At 44.2% G+C, this 19615-nt stretch overlaps 1 protein-coding gene and 1 pseudogene across 1 annotated transcript in view; one reads left to right on the top strand and one right to left on the bottom strand.

Annotated features, from left to right (window-relative positions):
- LOC130458784 (uncharacterized) overlaps positions 1–19615 on the top strand; it is a 137472-nt gene that overhangs the window by 106499 nt on the left and 11358 nt on the right. The window lies entirely within an intron of this gene.
- On the bottom strand, positions 3037–6344 carry LOC100017242 (pendrin-like; annotated as a pseudogene).

Genomic DNA, 19615 nt, shown 5'->3' with positions numbered 1-19615 from the left:
GTAACCATACAATCATTTATATTTCTTAGATGTGAATATGCTTGGAATGCTACACAAGGAGTTAAATCAACTGTACAAAAAAATCAAGCCATCCCCTAATCAATAAATGGGCAAGGGTCATGAATAGGCAGTTCTCAGCCAAAGAAATCAAAACTATTAATAAGCACATGAAAAAGTGCTTTAAATCTCTTATAATCAGAGAGATGCAAATCAAAACAACTCTGAGGTATCACCTCCCACCTAGCAGATTGGCTAACATGACAGCAGAGGAAAGCAGTGAATGCTGGAGGGGATGTGGCAAAGTCGGACATTAATGCCTTGCTGGTGGAGTTGTGAACTGATCCAACCATTCTGGAGGGCAATTTGGAACTATGCCCAAAGGGTGATAAAAGAATGTCTGTCCTTTGATCCAGCCATAGCACTGCTGGGTTTGTACCCCAAAGAGACAATAAGGAAAAAGACTTACTGAGTGTCTTTTGATTTTTCTTTCCTGTTTACCTTTTCATGATTCTCTTGAGTCTTGTACTGGAGAGTCAGATTTTCTATTCATTTATGTTCTTTTTGCCAGGAAGGCTTGAAACTCTTCTATTGTATTGAATACCCATTTTTTCCTTTTGAAGGATTGTGTTCAGTTTTGGTGGGTAAGTGATTCTTGGTCGAAGTCCTAGCTCCTTTGCTCTTTGGAATATCATATTCTAGGCCCTTTGATCCTTTAAGGTAGAAACTGCCAAGTCTTGTGTTATCCTGACTGCATGACATTTAAATTGTTTTTTGGTTGCTTGCAATATTTTCTCCTCATTCTGGGAGTTTTGAATTTGGCTATAATATTCGTAGGAGTTCTTCTTTTGAGGTCTCTTTCAGGAGGTGATTGGTGGCTTCTTTCCATTTCTAGTTTGTCCTCTGGTTCTAGAATATCAGGGCAATTTTCCTTAATGATTTCTTTTTTTTTGGTTTTCCATGTTTTATTTAAGAATTTTAAAGTACACATAGTCTTTTAAAAGGTAACTTTACATTAACAAAAATATGTGCAAATATTTTCAGTATGTACATTATTTTTTTCTTATTTAAATCTCTTGACAATATCAAAATCTTATTCATAAAAGTTTAAAATATAACAAAATAGGCATTCATTTCAAGTAAAATTTTCAGTGCAGGTAAAGATATTTATAGTTCACATAAATGCGTGAAGAAATGGTATTCCAAGACCTATTTGGAAAATTAGTCACTTCACGTATGGCCTGAAAAGCTCACAGATACACACTGGGCTTTACAAACTTCCAATAACTTTATTATAAATTATGTGACTGGTATTTTCCATCTCAGAAAAACCAACCTGTGTGTTCTTCCTATTAAGCAGAGGCCTACATTCTTTTCCTTCCAGGTCTCATTTTACAGCTGGATTTTTAGGGCTAAAATGGTCACTAAACAGACAGGTCCAAGACTCAGAAGAGATTTGAAATCAGATTCAAGCCCATTATATCTTTGGAACTAACAAATTTCTTACATTATAGTACATTTTAGCTCATTTGGGAAGTATTTAAGCCATGCTCCTTATTTCATGATGTTTCCACTTAACTATTCAGACCTGGTATGCAAAGGAAAAAATTATTTCTATAAGTAGTAGAAAGTAGTATGACATAGTAAATGGAGCACTGAATTTAGAGTCCGATGGTCCTGGGTTCAAATCCCAGGTCCATTGTCTTCTTTCTACGTGACCTCGGGCAAGTCATCTAACCTGTTCAGGCCTTCATTTTCTTGGACAAGATGATTTCTAAGATCTTTTCTAACGCTAAATCCTATGATTGTTATTTATATTTGTTTTTTACTTGGAGAAAAAGGGATTCCGTCTTTGGACATTTATGATCAGCTACCAGACCTATGGAATTTCACACATAAATGCTAACTAGAGAACTAGCTTTAAATAAGACACGTTCTCCATTTGGTGGCTAGACCTTTTTCTCTCTAAATGCAACTTCTTTAATTATAGGACGAAAGAAATTCACAGACCAGTCGTATTCCGATATTCCTTTTTAAACCATTATCTTTCATCTTGGAATCAATACAGTGTATTGGTTCCAAGGAAGAAGAGTGATAAGGGCTGGGCAGTGGGGGCTAAGTGACTCATCTAGGGTCATAGAGCTAAAAGTGTCAGAGGCCGTATTTGAACCCAGGACCTCCTGTGTCTAGGCCTGGCTCTGTCCCCGGAGCCACCTAACGGCCCCTACTCCGACGGTTTTTAGAAAGCCTAATCGTGCACTGGCACTCGGAAAAATAATAAATAAGCTTGTCGTTCACAAATCTGGATCTCCTCAGTTGTGTGTGTACATGCACATCCAAGCAGACAGCTAGTGCCAGTCCCAAATCGCTCCGAATTCAGAGCGTCGGAAAGGTATTGCTTAAGGACTTTCAACATTTCTCTGCTCTATTGGGGGTTTACATGTGGTACGTCTAGAATCTCTCAAAGCTAGTTTTTCCTAGAAAATGCCGGCAGTTGTAAAGAAAGCTCACAGAAGCCGCCTCTCTCCCAGCGCTCTTGTAGGCGGTAGCGGTTCTCTTCACGGGTATGAACTTAGAGGGCTCGCACTATTGCTGTTAGGTGCAGAGCGGTCTACACCGCCAGCTCAGATCAGCCTTGACCTGTAAAAGCAGGCGGGACGGCACGTACAGACTCCGCACGCACCTCCCCTTTTAAGCGGATGTCGCCATTCCCAGTGCGTCGCTGCCACTGCTTTACGTTTCAGCACTGGAGGCAAACACGCGCCTCCTTTTACCCGGACAGCAAACTTCCCGGAGAACCTTCGCGACAGACGCAGCAAATGCTCTTAAGAGCTGACCTAACCGCGGCCTCAAGAGAAAGACACACAAATGAGTTTCCAGACTCGAAGAAAGAGTCCGCACAACAAGGTTTCCCCAGCATGCCGAGGGCTTGCAAACATTGCAAACCAACAATGGTGGAGCCAACTTCAGGAGCTCTCCATCAGGAAGCAAGCGACGCACTGCCCCATCCCGGACATCCGGGGCAGCCTCTTCCGCCGCTCTGTCCATTGTTTCATAGTCGCATCAGATTTATCTTATCCAAGAGAGGGCCTTGAACAGCTTTGTTTTCACTTTGACTGTCTGAACAGGCAGGAAGAACACGTCTTCATGGACGGGCGCTGTTCCAGCTTTGCTAGCACGTGGCCTTTAAGTGAAGTGAAGCACACGTTCACATCAATTTGGTGGAATTCTGTTACAATCGTTCTTAGGATCTCCCTGCAACAACGTCGGAGAACGACACTGCTCCAAAATCAAGGAGAAGGCTGTGAAGGGGGACTTTAGGAACATTCGCTTTGACGGGAAGTTCTGAATTCCAGTCTACTCGGAGCTCGACTTCTCTCGTTGGATATCCAGGTCTCCAGGACCTTCGTCATGCCCCAAAGCTTGATTGGTGGCACAGGCATCACTGACGATGCCATTCTTTGTGGCTCAAAGCTGACCCTTTTGGATAAGCTTCTGTATCTTCCTTGGTGCTTTGAGCCTTTTATTATACCCTAGAACTGTGGATTTGAGACATTTTTCAAAGCCATCAACATTGCCATAAAAAATCGGAGTATAAAAGCTAAGGATCTTCACTCCTTCGGGTTCATCAACATTTTTGTAATCCTTGGTGCTTGCGTAGAGGTCTGTGCCAGGGACATTTCCAGGGTATTTCCATGAGGGAAACTGAACTCTCAGGACCACAGTCAGAAATCCAAACAGAAGGCCAGCGATGATGGCCGCTAGGCATGTCAACGGCCAGATGACAGCATCAATCTTATTCTGCCTCCATAGACGAGGAACATTCCTTTCAGGTTGGCAATGACAATGGCTGCCAAGACAGACTTTTGCAAGGGTTCTAGCAGCTTCCCCAAAGCCACAATGGCAATCAGTACAATCAGGGCTGAGACGATGCCAGCCCCCTGTGTTTCTCCCCTGCTTTCTCGCACAGCAGTGCGTGACAGGGCAGTGGTGGCCACATAACAAGAGAGGAATCCCAAGAGAATGTTGCTGATTGCTGGTTTCCATCAATGGTGTCATTGTACGTGGTGGCCTAGACCTTCCCTACAGACCCAGCAATTGCACAGGCCACCGCAGCAATGGGAGATGAAGAAGTGGCTGTCTGAGAAAAGAGGTTTATTGATGGAGGCTCAGGGGGCAAAGCCCCCCTTGGGCTGGATTTGACAACACCAGTGTTGTGCTTTTTTTTCTAGGCTGACTCCATATGAAATGGCTGCAGCTATTATTGTCCCAGTTACTCCTATGGGAAGAGGAATCGGAATGCTGAGTTTGAATGGATCGCTCATCTCTCTCACAGCCATGCAGATAACAGTTGGAAGCGCTCCAGCAATGAAGTCCGCCATGTTTGTGGTACCAACCTTTCCGAACGTCTCAGCCTGAGTATAGATTACTGAGAGAATGCCATTATAATTTCTGGTCGAAATGTTGAGGGCAGTTTTCAGCTGTGAGACAAATACCTGGAAGGCAGCTGCTGTCGTGAATCCTCCAATGAATGGATCTGTGAGACATCCAACGATGAATCCAACCTGCAAACCCCCTTATGCCCACTGGATAATGCCACCAAAACAGTGAGGATGCTGGCGATTGACGCTCTACATCTCTGGCGCCGATGGCCATCCGGGTGTCCTTGTCGACTGTGCCATCAATGCTAGGAAGACGAACTGTTCATTGTAGGCCATGCTTAGCACAGGAGATCCCACCCTTGGACTGACCGCAGGGAAGGGTCCGACTGAGCTGTGTCTTGATGTTCCAAAAACCATGTCAAGATGGGAAAGAAAGCAGAGTGAAGACCACACTGGACAGGAACTGCAGCCAATAATGCCTGGGCCATGCCTTGGGAAGTGGCCACAAGCCCAGTGCTGAGACCAGCAATTGGGTCACCAGGTAGCTGTTCTTTAAGCCGGTATTTGGGTAGCCACTCCAGGATGGGGAAAAGGGACTTCAGCATTCCAGTGAGCCGCCTTCTGGAGTCACCACAGCATCTGACTAAATCCTCACAGCTGCTAGGAAGGAAGGCTCGGTGTAGACAGGCCGGCAGTTCTGAGTCCAATCTGTTTGAGCTGCCGTGTCCTTGGATGGATCCACGAACTCAAGCCCCAACAGAGCACCGTGCACCCCGGGGAAGAGACAGCTTTGCAATCCCACTGGAGTTAGCCCAGGCCAGCTTGTTCTGGAAGAAAGTGGACGGTTCCAGCCAAATAGAACCGCCATGCTTTTTCTTCAGCTCTCTTCCCCTTTCCCCTGCTGCAGCCCTGCAGAGCTCATGTGCTCCTTAGGGTGCTGTGAACCTTAAACATTTCCCATTGGGACCATTCCCCATTTGGGCAGTAAAGGTACTTGATCAGGAATGTGAGAACTCTAACATTACTCCACCCCTACTTAAGCCTGCTTTAGGGGAAGATAAAGTTGTAAACTCTTTGCTGAACAATGAAAGTACTTAAACCCATACTTATAGTAGGACAAAAGTTCTTAAGCCATGCCTATTTTTAGATCTAATACAAAGGGGTGCTAAGTACCTATAAAGGTCAGGCAAGAGGTGAGAACTTACTCAGAGATTCTAGTCTACTCAGGTGTGAATTACTCAAAAGATTAGTCTACTTGGGTGTGAACTAAGAATGGTCTGTCCTTTGAAAAACGTCTACTGTGATTGGTAGACGGAAGAACTTAGGGGAGGTGACATAGGAGAAAATGCCCTTTAAATAGGAGCTCAGATTCATTCAGATGGGCATTCAGATTGAGGATTGCGCTGGTGAAGTCAGCTGAGATGGAGCTGGCCTGGTGTCACTAGATTCCTTGCTTGGACAGATCTTGTGGTGAGTGATTAAGGACTGACTGATCTTTCTCTTAGGGCTTAGGCCTGGGTTGGCCAGGACTGACCAGGGCCGGCTTATCCTTTTCTCATTATTTCCTTTTTCTCTCTTTCTCTCCTTTTCTTTAATTCCTCATTTGTATGAATAAAATCTCTATAAACCCAGCTGACTTGGATATATTCATAATTGGGAATATTTCCCTGGCAACCACCTTATATTTGATTTAAAACAAAACACTGTAGTGAAACCATATTTCCTGCGGTCACAACTTACTCATCCACTCTTATATCTACTACAATTTAAGTCTTCCACTATTTTAATCACTACAATTTATGACAACCAACTATTTTAATACTTACAGTGCCCCTCGCGGGATGTCTCCTTAACGATTCCTTGAAGGATGATATCTGAGTTCTCTTGGATGACAGCTTTCCGGCAGTCCAAGAATTCTTCACTTCTCTCCTGGATTTGTTTTGCAGTTGTTTTTCCACGAGACATTTCACGTTTTCTTCTCTTTTTGGAAGGGTTCGGCCTTGTAGAGAACAATGCTGGAACATTGACATTGAGGCTGTTTGGGAGTTCAGCCACTCTGTGGTGGCTAAAACCCTCTAAGCAATATTAACATGCCTTTTTAGTTTAACTGCTTGTACTGTGTCTGTACGGCCCTAATGTCAGTTTAATGCCCATGATAAAACCTTAGTTCTTCTATTTCTGGATTCTTTAGGCTATAGATCCAAAAGGATGCTGTCCATTGTTTGAAATCGGTCCTGTGGAGAAGAAGGGCTTTACTGTCATTTTGATAGAGCAGAGATCTCTCTCCAAGGTCCTGAAAGCGGAGGCCCAGAGCCTGAAGATGGCAGAGAAGAGATTCCAATTCTGTCATCCTGCCCTATTGCCTCGCCTGCTACAGAGGAATTTAGATGGGCATCCGGCAGTCATGTCCACCCTCCCTAGCAATGTCATCGCTGCCCATTGAAGTTTTTAATGCTCTATTCGGTTTCAGATGTGGTCTCAGCCTTTTCTGTGCCTTGTACCCATTGTGAATCCTTCTCTAGCACTGCATTCCCTGAGGATCCTCAAGGATTCGGCCCTGAGGAAAAGAGATAAGAGAATGGCAGGCCTCTCCCTCTGGGCATTGGCCTAATTCTTTGGAGCCCGTAAAGTCATTTTCGGTATCTGAGGAGACCTTGGGAAGTTCCAGATGTTCCCCGGGAGGTTCAGAGTGCACCCATTCCACGATTGTCCAAAGTACCTGCGCCATCTTCCCTTGGCCATACTGGCTTTGATGGAACTCATTTTAAGAACTGAGTGCAAGGGTGGCTCCAGGTGCTTGGAAAAGAAAAAGCCTAGTAGAAAGAGTGCCGAGCGGAATCACTCGGACTTTTGATTTGAAAGGCTCTCTGCTTTCCTCTGCTGGTGAACTTAGTGCAACAACTTGTGAGCATTGAGTCACTGGGGCCCACTTTGGGGGGGAAGACGAGGTGGATGTTTAACTGCAATGGGAAATCCACCAGAAACGTGATGTTGGCCCTTCCCTTGGTTCTCCCCATTTCTAGCCTGGCAGACCGATCTCGTTCTGCTACAGCCTTCCTTCTCGGAGGCCTGATGGGGGAAGCTTTTCCTTGTTTGCAAGCCACTGCAACAGCCATGGCTAGGAGTTTGCTAGGCAGGACTTTCCCCATCTGGGGGATTCTATGATGCCAGAAGAACTCCCTTCCCTGCCTCAGTTGTGTCTCAGCTGGTGGCTGCCTGGCTGGTTATAGAGGTTCAGCTTGCCAAATTCATGGGTGATTGAAATCTGCCTTAAGCAAGTCCTTCCTTTGGTCCTCCTAAACCTTTGAGCAGCCTCTTTTGGAAAGTTTGCTCTCATCCTTTGAGATGGCCAGTCGGGGCGTGATGCCCCGCTTTTGGCCCCACAGCAACTCCCTTACCAGGAGTATCGCCCTTTTGGCCTGCTTCAGAGAACTCAGTTCAAACCTCCGGAATTTACCCATCTTGTTTCCCAGTCACCCAGGCTCTGACCAATACCCAGAAGACAAGGTCTACATGCACAGGGACGCCTTGAAGCAGAGCTCGGGTGAAAAGGACCCTACCAAGTCCACTGCCAAGCTGAAGGACTTGATAGCTAATACACCTACCTCATCCAAGAGATCCCCAACCTGAGAGAAGACAGTCCAGCCCCCTAGGAGCCATTTGAACCCCTCGGCCACCCAGAAAAGAAGCAGAGAACCACAACAGGAGCATCCCCCAAGCCTCCAGAGGAGAATTGAGTATTCTGAGTTATGGTCCCCTCCCCTGAGAGAATTCTCTTGATAGCCTACCCTAGGCAAGGCCCATTTTAAGCCTGGAAATGCTTCAACCTGAGAACTATGAGATTCAGAAATGAAAACACTAGCCTCAGAGAACACCTAGTTGGCTCAGTGCATTGAGAGTCAAGCCTAGAGATGGGAGGTCTTGGGTTCAAATCTGGCCTCAAACATTCCCTACCACTGTGAATCTGGGCAAGTCAGTTAATTCTCATTGCCTACCCCTTACCATTCTTTTGCCTTGGAACCAATACACAATAGTGATTCCAAGATGGAAGGTAAGGATTTAAAAGAAGGAAGAAAGAAAGAGAAAGAAAGAAGGAAAGAAAGAAGGAAAGAAAGAAAGAAGGAAAGAAAGAAGGAAAGAAAGAAAGAAAGCAGGAAAGAAAGAAAGAAAGAAAGAGAGGGAGAGAGGGAGAGAGAGAGGAAGAAAGGAAGGAAGGAAGGAAGGAAGGAAGAAAGAAAGAGAGAGAGAGAGAAAGAGAGAGGGAGAGAGGGAGGGAGGGAGGAAGGAAGGAAGGAAGGAAGGAAGGAAGGAAGGAAGGAAGGAAGGAAGGAAGGAAGGAAGGAAGGAAGGAAGGAAGGAAGGAAGGAAGGAAGGAAGGAAGGAAGAAGAGAGGGAGGGAGGAAGGAAGGAAGAATGAAGTGCCCTCATAGCTAACTAGAATGAGAAAGTTTATATCACTTTATGTTTATCTTGTTATGAATGCTTGAACAGATTTATTTCTGATATGGTAACTATTGAGGGCTAAGTATTTGGTAACAAGAACAGGCTTAAGCCAAATACGTCTCCAGGAAGCAGGGCAGCTTCCTCGGGTCTTCCACTGAAATGAGTGATGGACGTCAGAACCTAATCAGACCAAACTCAATCTTTCTCTCAGATCCCCAAGAGCTATTAGAACATTATGAGCAGGCATGATCCCCATCACCACCAGGAAGGAATTGGAAGAGATTGTAAGAAATTTCGTTTTCCTCCCCATTAGTTATTCACTAATTAGAGAGGCTTAGGGAAGGGCTCCCAAAATTGTATTTCTTGGTTTAAGATACAAAATATCTTGGTCTCTGATCACAGAGAGAGATCACTGACTAATTCATTTATTGGTTATTGCTAGCTTAATCAACAAATGGGTTTTCTTACCCAGAACCCAGTCTCTCACAGGCTAATTACCTTAATATCTATGAATCTAGATATTTATAGCAATTGTTCAGGGCTTCTCTTCCAAGTTTTAGAGTAAAATATTCAGTATTCACTATCTATGTGTAATTCCAGAATGTAATTATTTTCTTAATTTCTGGTGTTAGAAGCCTTATGCCTGGACAAGCTTAGATTTTCAAAAAATGATATTGAAGCCTGGAAAAAATTTTTTTTGATAAGCAGACAGTGTTGGAACTACATAAGTTCTCCCTTTATCCATAGATCTGATGGGTAAACTACTCTATGCTCTTCTAATACTCTCTGTTGTGAATTTTAGATTTACTCCACCCTGCTTAGTCTTTTTTTTTTTAAACCCTTACCTTCCATCTTGGAATCAATACTGTGTATTGGCTCCAAGGCAGAAGATTGGTAAGGGCTAGGCAATGGGGCTCAAGTGACTTGCCCAGGGTCACCCAGCTAGGACGTGTCTGAAGCTAGATTTGAACCTAGGACCTCCCATCTCTAGGCCTGACTCTCAATCCACTGAGCCACCCAACTGCCCCTCCTACTTAGTCTTTAGAATTTTAGCAGTCAGGAATGTATATACCCCCACTTAAGGATTAAGTGTCAGGGAGGATGGTCTGTGACCTCAGTGTGTTGCAAGTGACAAATCAGGACAACTGACTGACCCCTCTGGGTAGTCCAAAGCCAAGTTTAAGCCATCATTGGTACACATGTGAGACACAGGAAGTGATGTAAAGAACTGTCTTTATATTTCTCGTCACTTCCTGTGAGAGGCTCCTTTTGCAGTCTTTTGGCAGTGGGATTTGGCTTGGAGGGCTCCAGTGTGGGACTCCAGAGAGCTTCCCTGAGACAACCACATTGTGAGTGATAATGCTGATTCCCCTTTCCCTTAACTTTTATGAAGGCACCAGCCTCCAAGAAAGCCCCTCATCTTGGAGTAGGCCTCGTGTCTAGAAGCTGAGCTAGATTTAATCTTCTGGAAAGGCCCCTTGGCTGAGGCCTCTGAACTACTCCTGGCTCAGACCAGGCTGGAGCAGATCTACACTTTCCCCTCTCTCTCTCTCATTCTTAGTTTCTTCCTTCTATTGTAAATAAACCACCATAAAATTCTATCCTGATGAGTATTTCATTGGGATTTAGAATTCAAATCCCTGGCGACCACTAAAAATTATATTCAGTCGCAACCCTAAAATTTTACCCTTAACACTGCCTCCACTGGGGCAGGGTAAAAGGAAATTGTAAAAATTATTGTAATTTTTCTATTGATTAAGCTGTTTCCTTACTTATATTGCTAAAGTGTGCTTCTGATGTAACTCTTGTTGAGCTCCTCTGCTCCCTCTTTCTTAATGAATACTCTCACATACCCCTCAGGGAACCTTATAGAAGATATTCTCCAAATGAGCAAATGACAAGGCATGGGCTGTGGAGAGTCTGGTGGGAACAACAGTGTGGGGCCATAACCTCAAGTATCATGATTAATGTAAACACTAAAAGCACTTCTAATCCATGGGGAAACTTGGGCCTTCCCTGACTCTATGTCTTCTTTGTTCTACTTCAATAGAACATGTGGCCTGGCTTAAGGGTGATCTACCATTGTCTTCCTGCCATCAATACACCCTCTTCCTTTCCGACTTCAGTTCTACTCTCTCTTCTCCTCTCAAATCCCCTGTGCCAAGTCCTCTTACCCTTCATCCTTTACCAACCCCCAGCCTTGCATTATTCTCACCACTGGCTGCTCTTCTGATGCTGCTTAGCAAAGCCAGAAGTCATACAACTCAGCAGACTGGGTCCACCACCACGGAGTTATCTAATCTCCACCATGACCGTGTCTTCTCTGTTCTAACTTCCCACAGAAACCCTTTTCCTGCATCCTCAAGTGATGTCTTTATCTACCATTTTCCTGAGAAAATCAAACACACACACAGGATTCTGTTTATCAGGATGTGCAAAACTTGCTCCAAGCATGATGGTCTACTCAAAGAATCCTAGAGATTCAACCAAAAAGCTAATTGAAATAATCAACAACTTTAGCAAAGTTGCAGGATACAAAATAAACCCACATAAGTCATCAGCTTTTCTATATATCTCCAACACAGCTCAGCAGCAAGAACTAGAAAGAGAAATCCCATTCAAAATCACCTTAGACAAAATAAAATACCTAGGAATCTACCTCCCAAGACAAACACAGGAACTATATGAATACAACTACAAAACACTCGCCACACAACTAAAACTAGACTTGAGCAATTGGAAAAACATTAACTGCTCATGGATAGGACGAGCCAATATAATAAAAATGACCATCCTACCCAAACTTATTTATCTATTTAGTGCCATACTCATTGAACTACCAAAATACTTCTTCACTGATTTAGAAAAAACCATAACAAAGTTCATTTGGAAGAACAAAAGATCAAGGATATCCAGGGAAATAATGAAAAAAAAAACACAAATGATGGGGGCCTTGCAGTCCCTGACCCTAAACTATATTACAGAGCAGCGGTCATCAAAACAATTTGGTACTGGCTAAGAAACAGAAAGGAAGATCAGTGGAATAGACTGGGGGAAAGCGACCTCAGCAAGACAGTATACGATAAACCCAAAGATCCCAGCTTTTGGGACAAAAATCCACTATTCGATAAAAACTGCTGGGAAAATTGGAAGACAGTGTGGGAGAGACTAGGAATAGATCAACACCTCACACCCTACACCAAGATAAATTCAAAATGGGTGAGTGACTTAAACATAAAGAAGGAAACCATAAGTAAATTGGGTAAACACAGAATGGTATACATGTCAGACCTTTGGGAGGGGAAAGACTTAAAAACCAAGCAAGACATAGAAAGAATCACAAAATGTAAAATAAATAATTTTGACTACATCAAACTAAAAAGCTTTTGTACAAACAAAACCAATATAACTAAAATCAGAAGGGAAACAACAAATTGGGAAAAAATCTTCATAGAAACCTCTGACAAAGGTTTAATTACTCATATTTATAATGAGCTAAATCAATTGTACAAAAAAATCAAGCCATTCTCCAATTGATAAATGGGCAAGGGACATGGATAGGCAGTTCTCAGATAAAGAAATAAAAACTATTAACAAGCACATGAAGAAGTGTTCTAAATCTCTTATAATCAGAGAGATGCAAATCAAAACAACTCTGAGGTATCACCTCACACCTAGCAGATTGGCTAACATAACAGCAAAGGAAAGTAATGAATGCTGGAGGGGATGTGGCAAAGTAGGGACATTAATTCATTGCTGGTGGAGTTGTGAACTGATCCAACCATTCTGGAGGGCAATTTGGAACTCTGCCCAAAGGGCTATAAAAGACTGTTTGCCCTTTGATCCAGCCATAGCACTGCTGGGTCTGTACCCCAAAGAGATAATGGACAAAAAGACTTGTACAAAAATATTCATAGCTGCGCTCTTTGTGGTGGCCCAAAACTGGAAAACGAGGGGATGCCCATCAATTGGGGAATGGCTGAACAAACTGTGGTATATGTTGGTGATGGAATACTATTGTGCTAAAAGGAATAATAAAGTGCAGGAGTTCCATGGAGACTGGAACAACCTCCAGGAAGTGATGCAGAGCGAGAGGAGCAGAACCAGGAGAACATTGTACACAGAGACTGATACACTGTGGTATAATTGAACGTAATGGACTTCTCCATTAATGGTGGTGTAATGTCCCTGAACAATTTGCAGGGATCTAGGAGAAAAAAACACTATTCATAAGCAAAGGATAAACTATGGGAGTGGAAACACCGAGGAAAAGCAACTGCCTGAATACAGCGGTTGAGGGGACGTGACAGAGGAGAGACTCTAAATGAACACTCTAGTGCAAATACTATCAACAAAGCAATGGGTTCAAATCAAGAAAACATCTAATGCCCAGTGGATTTACGCGTTGACTATGGGGGGTGGGGGGGAGGAAAAGAAAATGACCTATGTCTTTAATGAATAATACTTGGAAATGATCAAATAAAATATTAAATTAAAAAAAAAACTTGCTCCAAGAATTTTTGACTGAATGGGAGAAATGCAAAATCGTTTCCACTTTTAATAGAGCTAGAGGAAGGAATGCAGTTCATTGGCCTGAACAAAACCCAATGGAATTATAATGATGAGGCCAGATATTTGCAGCTATGCCATGCCAGGGAGGCATTGCTAATGGCAGTGTGCAATGCTCCAACAGGCCTGGCATGTGGACCAAATCTGAAAATCTTAAGCAATTGGAGCTTGTCCTTGTTCCCTGTTCCCCTGGGAATCTACCCTGAAGGGAATCCCAAGCTGGCAGCTTCAGACTGAGTGGGGGACCCTCAGGGAAATGACCATCCTGGTTGGATGAGATTTAAGCATATGCTAAGGACCCTCTTTGTTTTAGGCGTCTCCCCTATTGTATCAGAACTTTTCCCAAGAAGATCCACACCTGAGCAGGAACCATCCTTCTGTATCCATTGTAAGCAGCCCCTCCTCTTACACCCAGCCTCTAGCTAGGATTCCTTTCCCAAGCTTGATTGTATCCTGTCAGTGTAGTTTGAACACTCCCATTTTCCTTGTAGCCATAGTGATGTCAATCATCTTTCCCTGCCCCTGGACTCCCCAAATGGTATAGAGGTTCCCCAAATGCTTTTGTTCCCTGGAGTCCATCCTGAGTCGGTGGCACTCCCAGGGTGTCCAGACACTGGGCAGGCTCGCGGAGCAGTTCTGTTGTCATAATTTAGTAGTATTAACCCCTTTCTCCCTTGATTAAAGAGTGATTTTGACTATTTAATAGTTCTGCGTTTTTTCTAGTTGACACCATGGTGATGTCAATCAAGCATATTTCCCTGTCCCTCAGTTTCCCAAAAGGTATACAAGTTCCCCAAATTCTTTTGTTCCTCGGACTTGTCAGTCTAGCATGGTTGGCTCTCCCAGAGGTCAGTGACCAGAGCAACCAGACTCTTGGGACTCTGAATGTGTATGAAGTGCAAAGATCTGTGTGGAGGCCTTGAGGAAAGCACTAAACCCTTTCCTTCATTAAAGAGTGGTTTTTCTGACTATTTCATAGTTCTGTGTTTTTTTTCCAGTTAACACTTTGCCTCTGGGCAGCTCTCATGCTCTGGATGTTTTCTTTCAAGTGAAAAGATAATTTTAACATTGTGACTTAAATCTAAATCTAAGTGGTCGCCAGGGAAAATCCCAAATAAAATACCCAAGTCAGCTGGAAATTTATGGTGATTTAATTGATATAGTGGAAAGTGATTAAGAAGAAGGAAGAAGGAAAGGGAGTAGGATTTCTCCCGTCTGACTAGTGCCAGAAGGAAGACCAGAGGCCCTAGAAAGTAAGGAGGAAGGAATCAACCTGATCTCCAAAAGGGCTCAGCCAAAATGCCTGAAACTGAATCAGCTCAAGGGCAAACTCACTGCCAAACCCAGACAAATAGCTGCCACCACGCCAAGATGTTGGAATGATTAGCATGCTGCCAGCCAGAGTCGTGTCTCTGGGGAATAGGGAGAGAGAGAAAGTGATGTGTCCTATATAGATGGTTTTATGCCTCTTTCCTGAGTCTCATCTGTACCAATGATAGCTTAGTTTGACTTATGACAGCCCAGGGGTCTGTCCACTTTTTCTGATTTGTCATTTGCCAGCACATACCTGTGTAATGTGGGTGTGCACATCCCTGGGTGCTAGACCACGCAAGATGGAGAGAATCTAAAAATCACACAAGGGAAGCAAAATTGACCCTTCCCACCTTCTCTTGCCAGGACCTGTTTCCATGAACCTCCCGCTTTCCTGGAACATAGGGACAGCAAAGAGATTGAATAATGAGGAAACTCATTTGCTCAAGAAGATCAATCCAAAATTAGAGAACATATTGTCATGGACATTGTACCCCCCCCCCCAAACCCAGGCAAACTGTGAACAGGGAAATTCCTTTGCTCCCTTACATCTGTTGGACTCCTAACCCCAAACATCTGATAACTCCTATAAGACCCTGAGAGGATTCTTCTCCTTGGATTGTCCTTTAGATTTAAGATGGACACAGAGATGAACCTCCAGGCTATGCCTCGATACCATCAGGCTGTATATCAGACATCCATCTGTCCCCTAAACTAGGAGGGTCACCCCCATGTCTCTAGGCAGACCTGGGAAGATGACCAAACCCTCACCAAATGCCTGAGTGCTTACCACTCTAGAATCACCATGACACAGCATCACTTCTCCACTGAGTATAAAGAGTATAACACCCCCGGAATTAATGGCATCTGGGGGACAGCTTTTCCAGCCATGCTGTCCTCCCAAGGAGCCACTCCCTATCTTGCTGTTTCACCTTGCTATCCTCCTGGCTAGATTCAACATTATTTTCTAAATGAATAAGTTTCTCTTTATTTTTAAGCTAAGTTTTAGAGTCTTGCATTCTTTTTTTTAAATTGACATTATTTTATTTGATCATTTCCAAACATTATTCATTGGATACAAAGATCATTTTCTCCCCCCACCCCCACCATCCCATAGCCAATGCCCGATTCCACTGGGTATCACATGTGTTCTTGACTCGAACCCATTTCCATGTTGTTGGTATTCCCATTAGAGTGTTCATTTAGAGTCTCTCCTCAGACATGTCCCCTCCACCCCTGTAGTCAGGCAGTTGCTTTTCCTCAGTGTTTTTACTCCCACAGTTTATCCTCTGCTTGTGGATAGTGTTTTTTCTCCTAGATCCCTGCAAACTGTTCAGGATCATTGCATTGTCCCTAGTGGAGGAGTCCATCACCTTCAATTGTACCACAGTTTATCAGTCTCTGTGTACAATGCTTTCCTGGTTCTGCTCCTCTCGCTCTGCATCACTTCCTGGAGGTTGTTCCAGTCTCCATGGAATTCCTCCACTTTATTATTCGTTTTAGCACAATAGTATTCCATCACCAACAGATACCACAATGTGCTCAGCCATTCCCCAATTGATGGGCATCCCCTCATTTTCCAATTTTTGGTCACCACAAAGAGCACAGCTATGAATGTTCTTGTACAAGTCTTTTTCCTTATTATCTCTTTGGGGTACAAACCCAGCAGTGCTATGGCTGGATCAAAGGGCAGCCAGTCTTTTAGCACCCTTTGGGCATAGTTCCAAATTGTCCTCCAGAATGGTTGGATCAATTCACAACTCCACCAGCAATGAATTATAGTGTCCCTACTTTGCCACATCCCCTCCAGCATTCATTACTTTCCTTTGCTGTCATGTTAGCCAATCTGCTAGGTGTGAGGTGATACCTCAGAGGTGTTTTGATTTGCATCTCTCTGATTATAAGAGATGTAGAGCACTTCTTCATGTGCTTGTTTATAGTTTTGATTTCTTTATCTGAGAACTGCCTGTTCATGTCCCTTGCCCATTTATCAATTGGAGAATGGCTTGATTTTTTGTACAATTGATTTAGCTCTTTATAAATTTGAGTAATTAAACCTTTGTCAGAGGTTTTTATGAAGATTTTTTCCCAATTTGTTGCTTCCCTTATGATTTTGGTTACATTGGTTTTGTTTGTACAAAACCTTTTTAATTTGATGTATTCCAGATTATTTATTTTGCATTTTGTGATTCTTTCTATGTCTTGCTTAGTTTTAAAATTTTTCCCTTCCCAAAGGTCTGGCATGTATACTATTCTGTGTTCACATAATTTACTTATTGTTTCCTTCTTTACACTCAAGTCATTCACCCATCTTGAATTTATCTTGGTGTAAGGTGTGAGGTGTTGATCTAAACCTAATCTTTCCCACACTGTCCTCCAATTTTCCCAGCAGTTTTTATGAAATAGTGGATTTTTGTCCCAAAAGTTGGGGTCTTTGGGTTTGTCATAGATTGTCTTGCTGAGGTCACTTACCCTGAGGCTATTCCACTGATCCTCCTTTCTGTCTCTTAGCCAGGACCAAATTGTTTTGATGACCGCTGCTTTGTAATATAGTTTGAGATCTGGGACTGCAAGGCCACCTTCCTTTGTATTTTTTCCATTATTTCCCTGGATACCCTTGATCCTTTGTGGAGTCTTGCATTCTTGCAAAAGGCATCCTTCCCCAACCCTGGGGGTTCACCTCTAGCACCCCACAACAATATGAAGTAGAGAGTATAGAGAAAAATGGTGCCCCAAAGGAGAACAAGTTATCTGAGTTCCACCTAGAGTCAGGCTTTGAATATTAACTAGGGGAAAATCCCCACAAGTTTTGGGGGCAGCAAACAGAAACCAATTATATACTGAGGAGCCCAATTTCTTTATATGTCTGTGAGGGATCTTCTCTTTCTCCCTCCTGCAGCCCACTGAAAAACATACCTATCACCACGAGTTTCCAGGAAAGAATGAAAAATGTTTCTCTCTTGCCAGTTCTGAGCCTCATGCAGGCAAACACCTGCTCCTTAGCACCAGTTAGTGGAGACACATACAAGAGAGTCCTCAAGGACTCCTGCTGAAAAAGCTTTCTGCCCCCAGAGCCAGAACAGATGGAGTCTGAAGGCAGGCTGAGCCTTTCTATACTTCACTTTCTTTTGTCTTTGCTGGCTTCTCTTCCACAAAAGGACTAATATGGGGAAAGGTTTCACATTATGGCCCATGCGAAATCTTCAAGAGGTTGCATGGCTGTGTCAGAGACGGAGGGAGGGGAAGGGAAAGAAGGAGAGAATCAACTTGGTTTTACATGGAATTGAGGAAGAAAATGAAATATTGTTTTAAAAAACTGGCCCAGGTTGGGCCCCACATCTGTGTTGACACACTGACAAAGAAAAGAAAACCTTGTGAGTGAGTGTGACCTTTGTAAGCAGCCCCGTAATCCAGTGGATTCCTCTAATGGTTTGATGAACTGGGACTGTGCAACTTAAAGAATATAGACCAGGAATAGCAATGGGATTAGAAAGGCTCTGCTGTGACCAAAGGGCCTTGTCACACACTCAACATGGGACACTGGGCTCCTAACCACCTGACAAAGGGGGTTGCTCTGGTCGTCACCCAGGTCCTGGGATCCGTTTCCTAAGCCCTGCCTTGGGCCCCTCTTCTGATGGCCCTGATCATCACTTCTGTGGAGTCATTGCCTCTGCTTCTCAGATCTGTAGGACCTAAGAGCTCAGGGGCTCAGACCCACCCTGAGTGTACCTGTAGAGCCTGCAGCACTTACAGTAAAGTCAGGATCTTGTTCCTCTCTAACACCTTCTTCCCAGGGCTCTTCCCTCACGGATAAACCAGCCCCAAATGAGGGGAATCACATCACCTGGAGGCGAGCCCAGCTGGGCTCAGGGGGGTGTGGGCAGAACTCAGGCCTGGGCTAGATAAAGGCAGAAGCTCTGGGGTCTGAGGCCCAGGGAAGGAAGCCAAAGGGAGCCGGTCTCTACTATCCGATGGAAAATCCTCAGACTCCTCTGAGCCCTGGTGAGTCCTTTCAGGTAGGAGCTCCTGCTCTAGTTCCATTGATCTGAACCCGGGACTTCTCTCTTGATCCGGAGCACTGGGACCTTCATCTCTGTTGTGGCTGAGGCTGCCCCCATGCTATCCTCCCTTTCCACATCCCCCTCGCTTGACGTCCTCCCCTGCCAGCTCTCCCAGGGCTTCCACCTCTGGTTCAGATAAGGACCGAGCTTCTGGAGACTGAGGCAACCCTGACTCCAGAGGAAAGGAAGTCTGGGCTCCTCCTGGGGTCCTCACTTCCCCAGTGTGATTCCACAGTGCACCCCTCATCCATTAACCCTCTACTGGGTGCGGACTCCAGCAGACGCTGAGTCAGAGGACAAAAGCAAGCAGTCCTTGTCCTCTAGGAGCTTCCCATCCACCCCAAGGCACACAGACAAGTGAGTAGGGAATGAGAGGAGAGGGAGACTCTGACAAGGGCTGAGGGAACTAGAGAGACAGCTGGAGGAGGGAGGCAGTTCTGAGCTGTTCCCGGGGCTTTTTACTGATCCTGTTGAAGACCTCTTTGGCGTGTAGTTGTTTGCATGTTGTCTCCCCATTAGATGGGGCGCTTCCACAGAGGAGGGGCTCTTTTGGTCTCTTTTTGCATGTTCAGCACTTTGCCTAGCGCTTGGCTCATAGTAGACAGACCCAATGATTGATTCTCAGGTTCAGGCAGGACTGTGAGTTTTGTCAAACATGCCATAACTTGATGAAGAGAATTTAGAAATTTCAAGGCAATAGACTTGGAGACAACGAACAGATCGATGATAGCAAGGCTTTTATTGTGAGCCTATGACATGCCATACACGATGCTGAGCACTTTACACATCTTCTTCTCGGTTTTTAGCCTCACAACAACCCTGTGAAGTAGGTTCTCATTTTACCACTGAGAA

The sequence above is a fragment of the Monodelphis domestica genome, chromosome 4 (genome assembly GCF_027887165.1).
Source record: "Monodelphis domestica isolate mMonDom1 chromosome 4, mMonDom1.pri, whole genome shotgun sequence".
In the NCBI taxonomy this organism is placed as follows: Eukaryota; Metazoa; Chordata; class Mammalia; order Didelphimorphia; family Didelphidae; genus Monodelphis; species Monodelphis domestica.
Note: the sequence above shows the minus strand (reverse complement) of the source record. Positions and strands in the feature narration are given on the sequence as shown.